The 10,319-nt window shown below is 43.2% G+C and overlaps 1 non-coding gene across 1 annotated transcript; it reads right to left on the bottom strand.

Annotated features, from left to right (window-relative positions):
• Positions 1–9,274: 9,274 nt before the first annotated feature.
• LOC136307286 (small nucleolar RNA SNORA48) lies at positions 9,275–9,418 on the bottom strand. The gene has a single exon (XR_010725942.1). It is a non-coding gene; the product is annotated as a small nucleolar RNA SNORA48 (small nucleolar RNA).
• Positions 9,419–10,319: the final 901 nt, after the last annotated feature.

The following is a 10,319-nucleotide window of genomic DNA, read 5'->3' on the forward strand; positions in this document are numbered from 1 at the left end:
CCTGCAGTGTCATAGGCACGGTGAGTGTGTCTCTATTTTGGTTGACTCTTCGACCTTTCCTCAGATCACAAGAATCCAGTAATATCTTCAGCTTCTCTCTGGTTAGGTCTGCTCACTTCATTTGGGCAAGACGTTAGACCACTCCATGTAGATTTCCTGTTCATGGAGCTACACACAGATTCATAAGAAATTGTCATTCTTTCTTTACCTTCACTGACTCTTTGGTGGCTGCTGCCCAATGCAGCCAACCTGCCCTCATCCTACCAGTTGAGCAGACGGCCAGCCAGCCCTGCCATGCTGGAATTTGACAACAGAGCTGCTATGGTCTCCACACAACCATACCCTGAGAAATGACACTTAATCTGGCACTCATCTTGTGCCAGCAACATTAGGGCACTTCCAATGTGTTAATTTATTTAATCCTCAAACAGCCATTAGACGTAGATAGTTCCATCTTATAGATAGGAATCTCAAGTACCTCCTTTGGAGAAAATCCAGCAAAGCAAGTTTAGCCTCCACATTTTGGGATGTAATTTTGATTAACCTTAGTCTCAGCCAAACCAACTGATTAACTAAGACTTCTAGAGTGGATCATTTCTAACGTCCTTTACAGCGCTTATCATTTGAAATTTGTAAACTTCTCCATCCAACCAAGGCAACAAGTAGGAATGGGATTAATTGGTGATGGTAGTAGTGGTTAGGTGGTGGTGGTGGTTAGGAGGTGGTGGTGGTGGCAATACAAGGTTGGCAATGAGTTTTCCTGGCCTCAATCTCTAGCTGTGGTGTCGTAGTTCAGCAGGAGACTAACACAACATAGATGATACGTACACATGGAAACATGGAGCTATAACTCTCCCCTGGTATGATTAACAGATATTTAATTGAGGATTCAAACGTGCACCAAATTGCATGTAGCAAATGAAAGCAGAGTGCCAAAGAGACCAGACATAAAGGCCTGCTTTGTCTTTTGTTTTGTTTTGTTTCAATTTAAGTATATACTTAAAAACCAAGCTCCCAATTGTTTATGTTTCCCCCCTACAAGTTCAACATTCCTCTATTGAAAATATCTCAGAAGAGTTGGAAGCAATATTAACTCCATGGTAACTAGTTGGAAGTTCTCTGCTACAGAAAAAAGAGGCATTAGACATGAATTTTATAACTATTTTGGTACTCCCTGCTGGGACCTTTCCTGCCTGAAAGAGCAGGAACTTGGCCACTCATTCTGTGAGTTCAGAAAGATATTTAAATTGGCTTCCTGCACTGTGGTCTGTGAAGAGAGTAGATTGTGGTACCATTTGTTAATGCCCAGCTGAAGAGCATCGCCATGGTGCAGGAATTAGGACAGCCAGGGCAGGTTCAGAGTTAGGAAGCTCCAGGGCCTCAGATCTTGCATTTTGAAGGCTCTGCCGTGCACCCAGAGAGCAAGAATCCCCTGTCTGCCGGTCTGTGCCTATGACTGGTAAGGCATCTGCAAACCCAGAATTAGAAGCTAAGAAAAATCCATTGAACTAGAAAGAAAATGATGCCACGTCCTTACCCTGCTCTGTCCACACTACTATCATCTTTACTTCATTCCTTTGCAGTTTTCACCTATCCCTTTTCTCTGCTTTTAGCCTTCCCTACTCCTAACCAAACTCAACTGCACAGCCAGAGTCGTATTTCTGAGATGCAAATCTGATCGTGTCACTTCTCTGCTCAAAAACTGTTGCTCCCTACTGCCTGCGGGCTAGAGTCCAAACTCATTAACATGGAAGTCAATGCCCTTGAAGAGCTGGCACTGACCCACCTTCTGGCCTTATTTCTCAATGTAATATTTCCAAACCCGTCATGTTCTCTCCTCTGCGAGTCTTTGCACAGGCAGCCCTCCCATCCAGATCTCTCTGCGGTGAGCAGGAGATCAGTTGCAAGACACAGAAAACTCAGCTCAAACAGGCTTCAACAGTGGAGCATATGTATTTATTGGCTCACAGACCGGAAAGTCAAGAGGTCGACAGGATTCATATTTGGGTGAACAAATGGCTCATTGGCATGGCCAAGGGTCCACTTTCTTGACATCAGTCTTCTCTGCCTTCTAGAACACCTAGCTCAGTATCTGGGAGATTCATCTTAGGGTAACAGGATGAAGACCAGCAGCAGCCAGGTCTACATGGGGTGAGGAATACTCTTGAGGAAACAGTGGTTCCCAGAGAAAAATCTAGGTGTGAAATGGGGAAGCAAAGTAGTAAAGTTACAGTGTATCTTTCATGTCCCTGCTCAAGCATTCCATCAGCTGTGGGGATACCATCTCCCCAATTCTCCCAGGCTAAGGTAATGCTTTCATCCTTCATGCTCACCTGACATGTTATACACAACTCCTTCATTAGTATTCCTACAACTCATGAAAGTCTTCATACGGGCCTACTATGTGCTGACTACTGAATATACATTATCCTACTTAATACCAAGAGTAAAACTTTGAAATAGATATTGGTTTTCATGTTTTATTTATAAGGAAACTGCTCTTAGAGGTTAAATAATTCCCCAAGGTGTCACTGGAGAATTAAAAAAAAAAAACACCTCTCCAATTTCTAAGTTCATATTCCTTACTCTACACTATGTTATAAAAGCACATTGCAAATACCCACCATAGAGCAGTCACAAGAAACATACGTTGAATTGATCATAACATTTATCACACTGTGTTCGATCTGTGAGTCTCTCTTCCACACCAACTATAAAATCCTTATAAAAAGGGACTGTGTGCTATTCCCACTGAGAGCCTTGGAGTGTCAGGATGAAAGTCATGGGCATTAGAGAAAAATGGGAGGTGTTAAAGCCTGAGTCCCATCGCTTCCTGTGAGACCGTGACCAGATTTCTTCACCGCTCTGTGCCTCAGTTACCATGTCTGTAAAATGGGGTTGTAACAGTAGTCATATCATAGAGTTGTTGCAAGAATTGAATAAAATACAGAAAATCCAAACAACAATGCTAGAAACACTTTGAAAGGTGTATATATCTCAATAAATATTCCCTAGAAGTATTGTTATTAATCTTTTATCCTGATACAAAGCAAGACAGTCAATGAAATATGATCACAGTTGTGAGAAAGAGCTCGACCCCGCAGAAAACTTAACTGTTCCTCAAATTATCCTCACTGCCTTATAGCTCTAAGGACACAGGAATATTTTGTTACTCTACAAAGCAACCAGGACCTGGCTAACACTGACTCCTTTTGGAGTCCTGGAGAGAAGACATAGGGGGAAAAAAACAATCACGTTATAGTGAGATGAAAATAAAACATGGTCTAGGAATCAAGAGATTTCAGTTCCCAGAGCTTCCTCTTTATAACTGTGTGAGAATTGAGGTGAAATCAATAGAACTTCATGACCGTCTGAATGTGAGAAAGGGAAAAATTTAGGATTACTCTCAGTTATTCTGATCTTGCCCAATCCTGTTAATGCTGTAGGCCTTGATATTCTCATCTGTAAAATGGGGTAGAGTATCATCAGCCTTCCTCACTGGATTGCTCTAAAGAACAAATGGGCTTTATATTTAAAGAATAGCATTCAAAGGGAGACAATCAACATAACTATTTAAGCTGGAGAAGCAGTTGTTTCAGTGTTCAAGCAGGCAGGGTCTTATATTTGAATTTAAGGACTTTGGATGTCACCTAAGTATGACAAGAGGTCACTGGAGAGCCATATCTTAGAGTGGCATAATACTCGCATATTGAAATGTTTCTCTGATTATAGCTGGGATAAAAATGGAGGAAAGGCAAAAGTAGCAAAACCAATAAGGAGATATGGCAGAAATCAAAGCAAGAAATAATGGAAGATTGAACTGGGTCTTAGCAATTGGAAAGAAGAAAATTCATGAATATGAAACATATTCGGGAGGCAAAATCAATAGAAGGTGGTGACTGGCAATGTGGCAATTAAAGAAGAAAGAGGAATCGAGGGTCATTCTTAGTGGTGCTGATTTATCCAAGCCAGTGCCACTTTTTAAGATGGGAAGACTAGAAAAATATCAGGGCTTAAAAATAATCATCCTTTACAGGAATTCAAACAAGACATAGAAGAATCTCTTGCTTGTTACATGATACAATGTGGACTCACATTTCATTATAAGGCAGACGTAAGATTTTATATAAATCATTCCTGGAGCAAGTCTGGAGAATAACTATGTGAAATTAAAAGAAATGACAAAGGGAGAATTTATCAAGTCCATTTATTTACTCAGCCAATATGTCAGGTATGTAATTCTAGGCTATAGAATGCCTACTCTACCTGAGCTTCCACAGTGGAGAAAAGAGAAGGTCCTTGCTCTTAGGAAGCCGACATTAACCCTTTGAGTAGCACCAGCGTTCATGTATTGTACATCCTTGTACTTCCTGACCATCCAGAGTACAATCATACATGTGGAAGGCAACATTAAAAAAAGGCAAATATAAGGCCCTGGCCAGTTGGCTCAGTGGTAGAGCGTTGGCCTGGAGTGCGGGAGTCCCGGGTTCGATTCCCTGCCAGGGCACACAGGAGAAGCGCCCATCTGCTTCTCCATCCCTCCCCCTCTCCTTCCTCTCTGTCTCTCTCTTCCTCTCCCGCAGCCAAGGCTCCATTGGAGCAAAGTTTGCCCAGGCGTTGGGGATGGCTCTGTGGCCTCTGCCTCAGGCGCTAGAATGGCTCTGATTGTGGAAGAGCATTGCCCCAAGATGGGCAGAGCATCGCCCCCTGGTGGGCATGCCGGGTGGATCCCGGTCAGGTGCATGCAGGAGTGTCTGACTGCCTCCCCGTTTCCAACTTCAGAAAAAATACAAAAACAAACAAAAAAACAACAAAAAATAAAAATAAAAAAGGCAAAGGTATGTTCTTGTTTCTATAAATTGGTTATCAAACAAACATGATTTTAAGTTAATAAAACTGGAACTGCAACTAATTTAATTTTTTGAAAAAAAAACTCAACCCTGGGGGTCAGTGTGCATGAAAAAAACTCACTACTCAAAGGGTTAATGTAGGTAAGATACATAATTTTAAAAGAAAGAAAGAAAGAAAAACCTGTAAAAAGTGAAATTCTTCAGAGCTTAAGATAAGTCAATGTGACAGAAAAGGATAAGGTATACCCTTGAAAAAAGTAATAGAAAGAGGTGTCCTTCCTAATGGAGGAGCCATGTAACCTGAGGCTTGACAAACAAGAGGAACCAGCAACCCTTATGAAGAGACAGAGCATTCTAGGTAGAGGGAACAGCTGATGCAAAGTCCCTGTGGCAAGAAAGAGCTTATGTTGCTCCAATCAACGATAGTGTACAATGGGGAGGGAGGCCCAAAAAGCCAGAGATGTAGGCACTTCGTGTGCAGCTTGTAAACTGGTGCTTGAGTTACATTTTATTGCAGGTATGAAGGGAGGCCATAAAAGGGATTACATCAGTTCACATGTTTAAAAGTAGCCTGGCTGTTTATGGAAAACAGATTGCAGGGAGCCACAGGAGAAATGAGGTAAGTGCTCAGGTCTCACGTCAAACCATACTCGGCCACCTACCTGCCACAATGACGTGGGAAAGTTACTCAATCCTCTCTTAGCTTCATTACCTAAAGACACATGCAATGAAGCACATTGCACCTTCCTAGCACATCAGACCTGCTTGAAAATGGTATCTCTTAGGCAATAGTTCTATCCACAAGGTCACAGAAAACGTTGGCTCAGTGAATGGGCTGGGCTACAGGAGAATGGTGTCCTATTCAATCCTGCTCTTGTCAATCTTGCTGGGGAGAAACATCCACCCTTCCACCAAAACTATATTTTTTATTCCCAACCTGAGGCAAGTGGAAAGCAGTGGGGAGAAACGTAGGAAGGAGGAAAGATGGAGGGAACTCTGGTTTACCAGAGTATACTGCCTTTGAACACAGCACACACCTCAGGGAACTTGTTTCCTGCCCATTCGTCTCCCACCCAAGCTCTCTCTGAGTAGCCTGCCCGGGCCCCTAAGTGTATCTGGACGATGTGTACTCTTCATTTCCTTTCCTCTTTTCTCTACTTTTCATTGAGCTCATCTACCCGCACCATGTCCCCTCCACGAAAGCCACAAAGTCATCGGGAAAACAATCGCTGTCAGGGTTGTCTCACAGGAAACAGTTTCAGGTCTTTGGTATGAAGACTGCTAAAGATAAACACACCGCATGCTCTCCTCTCGGCCAAAATGGCTGCTACCCAGCAAATGTAATGAAAGATTGCCATCAGGTGTGTAAACACTTAAGTGACCCAAGGTCAGAGGATGCCTTATCTGCTGTTGCACAACCTACTGCCAATCACGGACTCACCAAGTCCAAGGAGGGAGAGCAAATGACAGATGGGATTACTAAACTCCTTTCCCGTTGCCTTGGCCAAGATTTTTATGCAAAAATTTTAAATTATTGAATGATTTAAAATATTTTCCAAGAAAAAATGTGAAGTCAATAACCCACCTTGATCATAACTCACTGCTCTGTGTTGCTACATCTCTGGAAATTTAAGGCTTTATTTTTTTTCTAAAAATTATTATTAAGATCATCTCCTCAATTCTAAATGCATTCACCTAAAATATCATCCCTTTTTGAGCAAAAGTGAAATGATATAAAATATTGAAGCAGTTTCAACTTTTAGAAAATTACAACCACTTCAATATTTTATATCATTCATATTTATATCACTCCCTGCCACTCATAAGGAATGATATTTTGGGTTGGTATGTTCACTCATTCAACCACTGTTTTTCCTGAGCACCTACTAAGCGCTAGAGACTTCACTAGATTCCAGGGAGGCGCGGTAGAGTGAGACAGAGGGTCCCATCACTCTTAGAGTTGGGATTAGAGTTGAGGGCAGAGGCTTGAAGCAGGAGAGGCTGAGGATAAAGAGAAAGAACTAAATAAGCTCTGATTATAGGGCCTGAGAAGTGCTTTGAGAAAACATAAATGGGGGGGGCTCGAGGAACCCAGAGAGCAGAGCCCTCAAGAAAGAGGGCATCCGACTTGAGACTTGTTTGGAGGTTCTAGCAGCTACTTGTATACCCTTGACCGAAGAACAGTCCTCTCCTCTAGCGGGGAAGGTCGTCCTCTTCAACCGAGCGCGCAGCTTCGGGAGGGATGCACATGGAGCGGTGAGGGAGGAAGGGGACACCCGCCTAGCCAGCCAGATCAGCCGAATCAACCCTGGCGATCAATGGGGTGACAGATATCGCAGCCAGATCGCCCTCACATCCAGAGGGCATCCGACTAAGGAGGGGATAAGGGCACTAAAGCCTGAAGGGGGGGAATGACCCATTCAGATGATGGGCGGAGCGGGGTGGGGTGGGGGGGAGGCAGTGCCCAGAAAGGTCTTCTGCCACTGAGCTCTGCAAATGCAGAGGCCCGGGCTGGGAAAAGAAATTGGTGTGTTTACAGATTACAGAAGAAGACCTAGACAGAGTGCCCAGAGGGAAGAAGTGAATGGAAGCGTAGACCTGCAGAGCCTATTGGGCCCTGAGAGCTTACATCCAAAACCAGTGCATTGCCGCTGAACCCAGGCATTCATTCTTACTCACTTCAACTTAATCCAAGGGAAAAAGGGAGTATAAATCTGATGGGTGTTCTCATTTCTCCTTCTTTGTGGGTTCTGTCCTACAGTTGATCAGGTTTACCTATGCTAGATTTTACAAATCCCACCCAGAACATTGGGCCTAATTTAGGCCCCGGACATATTTCACCAGGCCCATTGAAGAAGCCCCAGCCCTTGCTTCCGGCTGCCTCCCTCTCCTCCCCTGATTTGGAAGCGCCCCACTGTTCACATGCCGAACATGCAGTAAAAGGGCTCTCACAGTGTAATCCCAATGGACAGTTCCCACATCACCTCCCCTACTGGTTTGCCAGGGCTCCCCTCGCCGAGTCCCACAGACTGGGTGGCTTAAATGACAAAAATGGACCATCCCACAGTTTTGGAGGCCAAAGTCCAGAATCAGGTGTTGGTTTCCTTTGAAGGCTGTGAGAAGTGCTTGGACAACAAGCCCTCCACCCTGCAGACAGATGGCCATCTTCGCCTGTGCCTCCTTCCATCAATCTCCCCCTGTGTGAATCCATGCCCAAATTTCTTCTTTTTAAGGACACCAGTAGTATTGCATTAAAACCCACTTTAATTACTTATTTTAACTGATTACCTCTGTGAAGACCCCATCGCCAAGTAAAATCAATTCTACGGTACTGGGGGTTAGAATTTCATCATATAATTTTTTTTTTGGAGGGGAGAACACAATTTAGTCAGTAATACTCCCATTTCCCATCCAATATTCATGCATACACACCCTGAGCCCTTTTAACACTCAGTTCCCTAGACCATCTGGGATTCCTAACCCCACTGGGTGTTTCCTCCTTCCCTTTCCTCCGCACGTGGGACCCTCCTCATACCTTACTCAACTTGGTGACATCTTACTCGTCAAAAATGTCAACTTCAACAGAGGTGACCTCTGGTAGGACCCTTTACTGCACCAACATCCACAATTCTACAACTTGAAGAAAAGGCCTCGCCCACTTGCACTTTATACCAGTTTGTTTGTAACTGGACTTTACTCGTGCTCCATTACAGTAGTTAGTTTGGGCCATGTCCATCACCCCAGACAGAAAGTGGTGAGCTGTTCCGTGCCCTCAGAAAGTGCTCAGTGAACCATGCTGCCTGGCATGACTTCCATTCGTACGCTGTTGGTTTTCTCTTTAGAAACATTTCTGTTGGAGACCTTTGACAATGACAAATGGCTTTATCAAAGTAATGATGAAGACAATGTGATGGATCATGTTGTCAGAATCTGAAGTTTCTTTTATATATGAAGTATTGACCAGCTGTGTGATTGAAGGGAAATAAAAGGACTACCCATTGGATGAGTGATAGGAACAGACAACCTTTAAGCGCTCTTCCACCTCTCATACATGATGACGGAACTTCCAGTTGGATTTGAATAACTGCTTAATTGCCACTTCATCCCATCGCTACCCCACATAAACAATACTTTATTACACAGATGTTAAAGGTGCCTTGCCATGAATAATCAAATCGTGAGCCCTCGAATAAAGGCGTTTCATGAACACATGAATTTGACTAAAGCTAAACCCCAAATCTCCATCTTAAAGATGACAAGGATGTCAACAGATTGACTCAGAAGAATATAGCAGCAAAGAAGAATTTTTAAATGTTTCAACATTTCTCCCATGTAACTGATTAAAGACACATCTACACACATATAGAATGCATAAATTTATAAAATTTTTATTTGCATGTAAATATACATACAAATAGTACGTTTTCTGTCTCCCAGGCATTAAACAACTCTGGCCACCAACTCAGGCATCGAGCTCAGATGAACTAAGGATAAACATCTGCTTTGCCCCTGACTGATATAATAGCAACACCATCGATCAGTTGTCGCCTTGCCCATTGTCAGGGATGTTTATTTATAATAGAAAATTCATGTTTTGCATATAAATGCATATATAAATACAAATAGATGTATAGATAATAATTGCAAAGAGGTTTCCATTTAAAGAAATTGTGTTTGGAAGAACCCACTTTATGTTTATTTATTTATTTCCTGAAATGAGAAGCAGGGAGGCAGAGAGACAACTGGGATTCACCCAGCAAGCCCACTAGGGGGTGATGCTCTGTCCACCCTGGGCTGTTGCTCTGTTGCAACCAGAGCCATTCCAGTGCCTCAGGTGGAGGCCATGGAGCTGTCCTCAGTGCCCGGGCCAACTTTGCTCCAGTGGAGCCCTGGCTGTGGGAGGGGAAGAGAGAGAGAGAAAGCAAGGAGAGGGGGAGGGATGGAGAAGCAGATGGGTGCCTCTCCTGTGTGCCCTGGCTGGGAATTGAACCCAGGACTTCTACACACTAGACTGACACTCTACCACTGAGCCAACCGGCCAGGGCCAGTAGAACCCACTTTAAAAAAGTAAGTTTATTTGGTGAATTTATAACAAAGGAGTAGGTTTTATTAGAAGTGGACAGTTACATTTCTTTTATAATATTCTATACTTGTATCCTTTGCCCACACTACACACACGTGGACTAGAAGGAGTAATATAAAACTCATGTCTCTACCTAATTTCTCCCTAAAGACATTATAGCATCAAGAGTCCTGAACCTCTGAAGCCACAGTAAAACTCTTGATTATAATTCTGAGGTAAATTGATAGCACTTTAGGAAACAGATTCTTGCCATATTTGCTCAGCAGACGGTATGTGTGATTTGGGAAGAGTGTTACATTAGATCTACATTAGACTCATGAGGATTTTGCAAATGATGATGGTGATGATCAGTTTTATGTGTCAATTTGGCTGGCTCTAGCCAGAGG

The sequence above is a fragment of the Saccopteryx bilineata genome, chromosome 5 (assembly GCF_036850765.1).
Source record: "Saccopteryx bilineata isolate mSacBil1 chromosome 5, mSacBil1_pri_phased_curated, whole genome shotgun sequence".
NCBI classification, from domain to species: Eukaryota; Metazoa; Chordata; class Mammalia; order Chiroptera; family Emballonuridae; genus Saccopteryx; species Saccopteryx bilineata.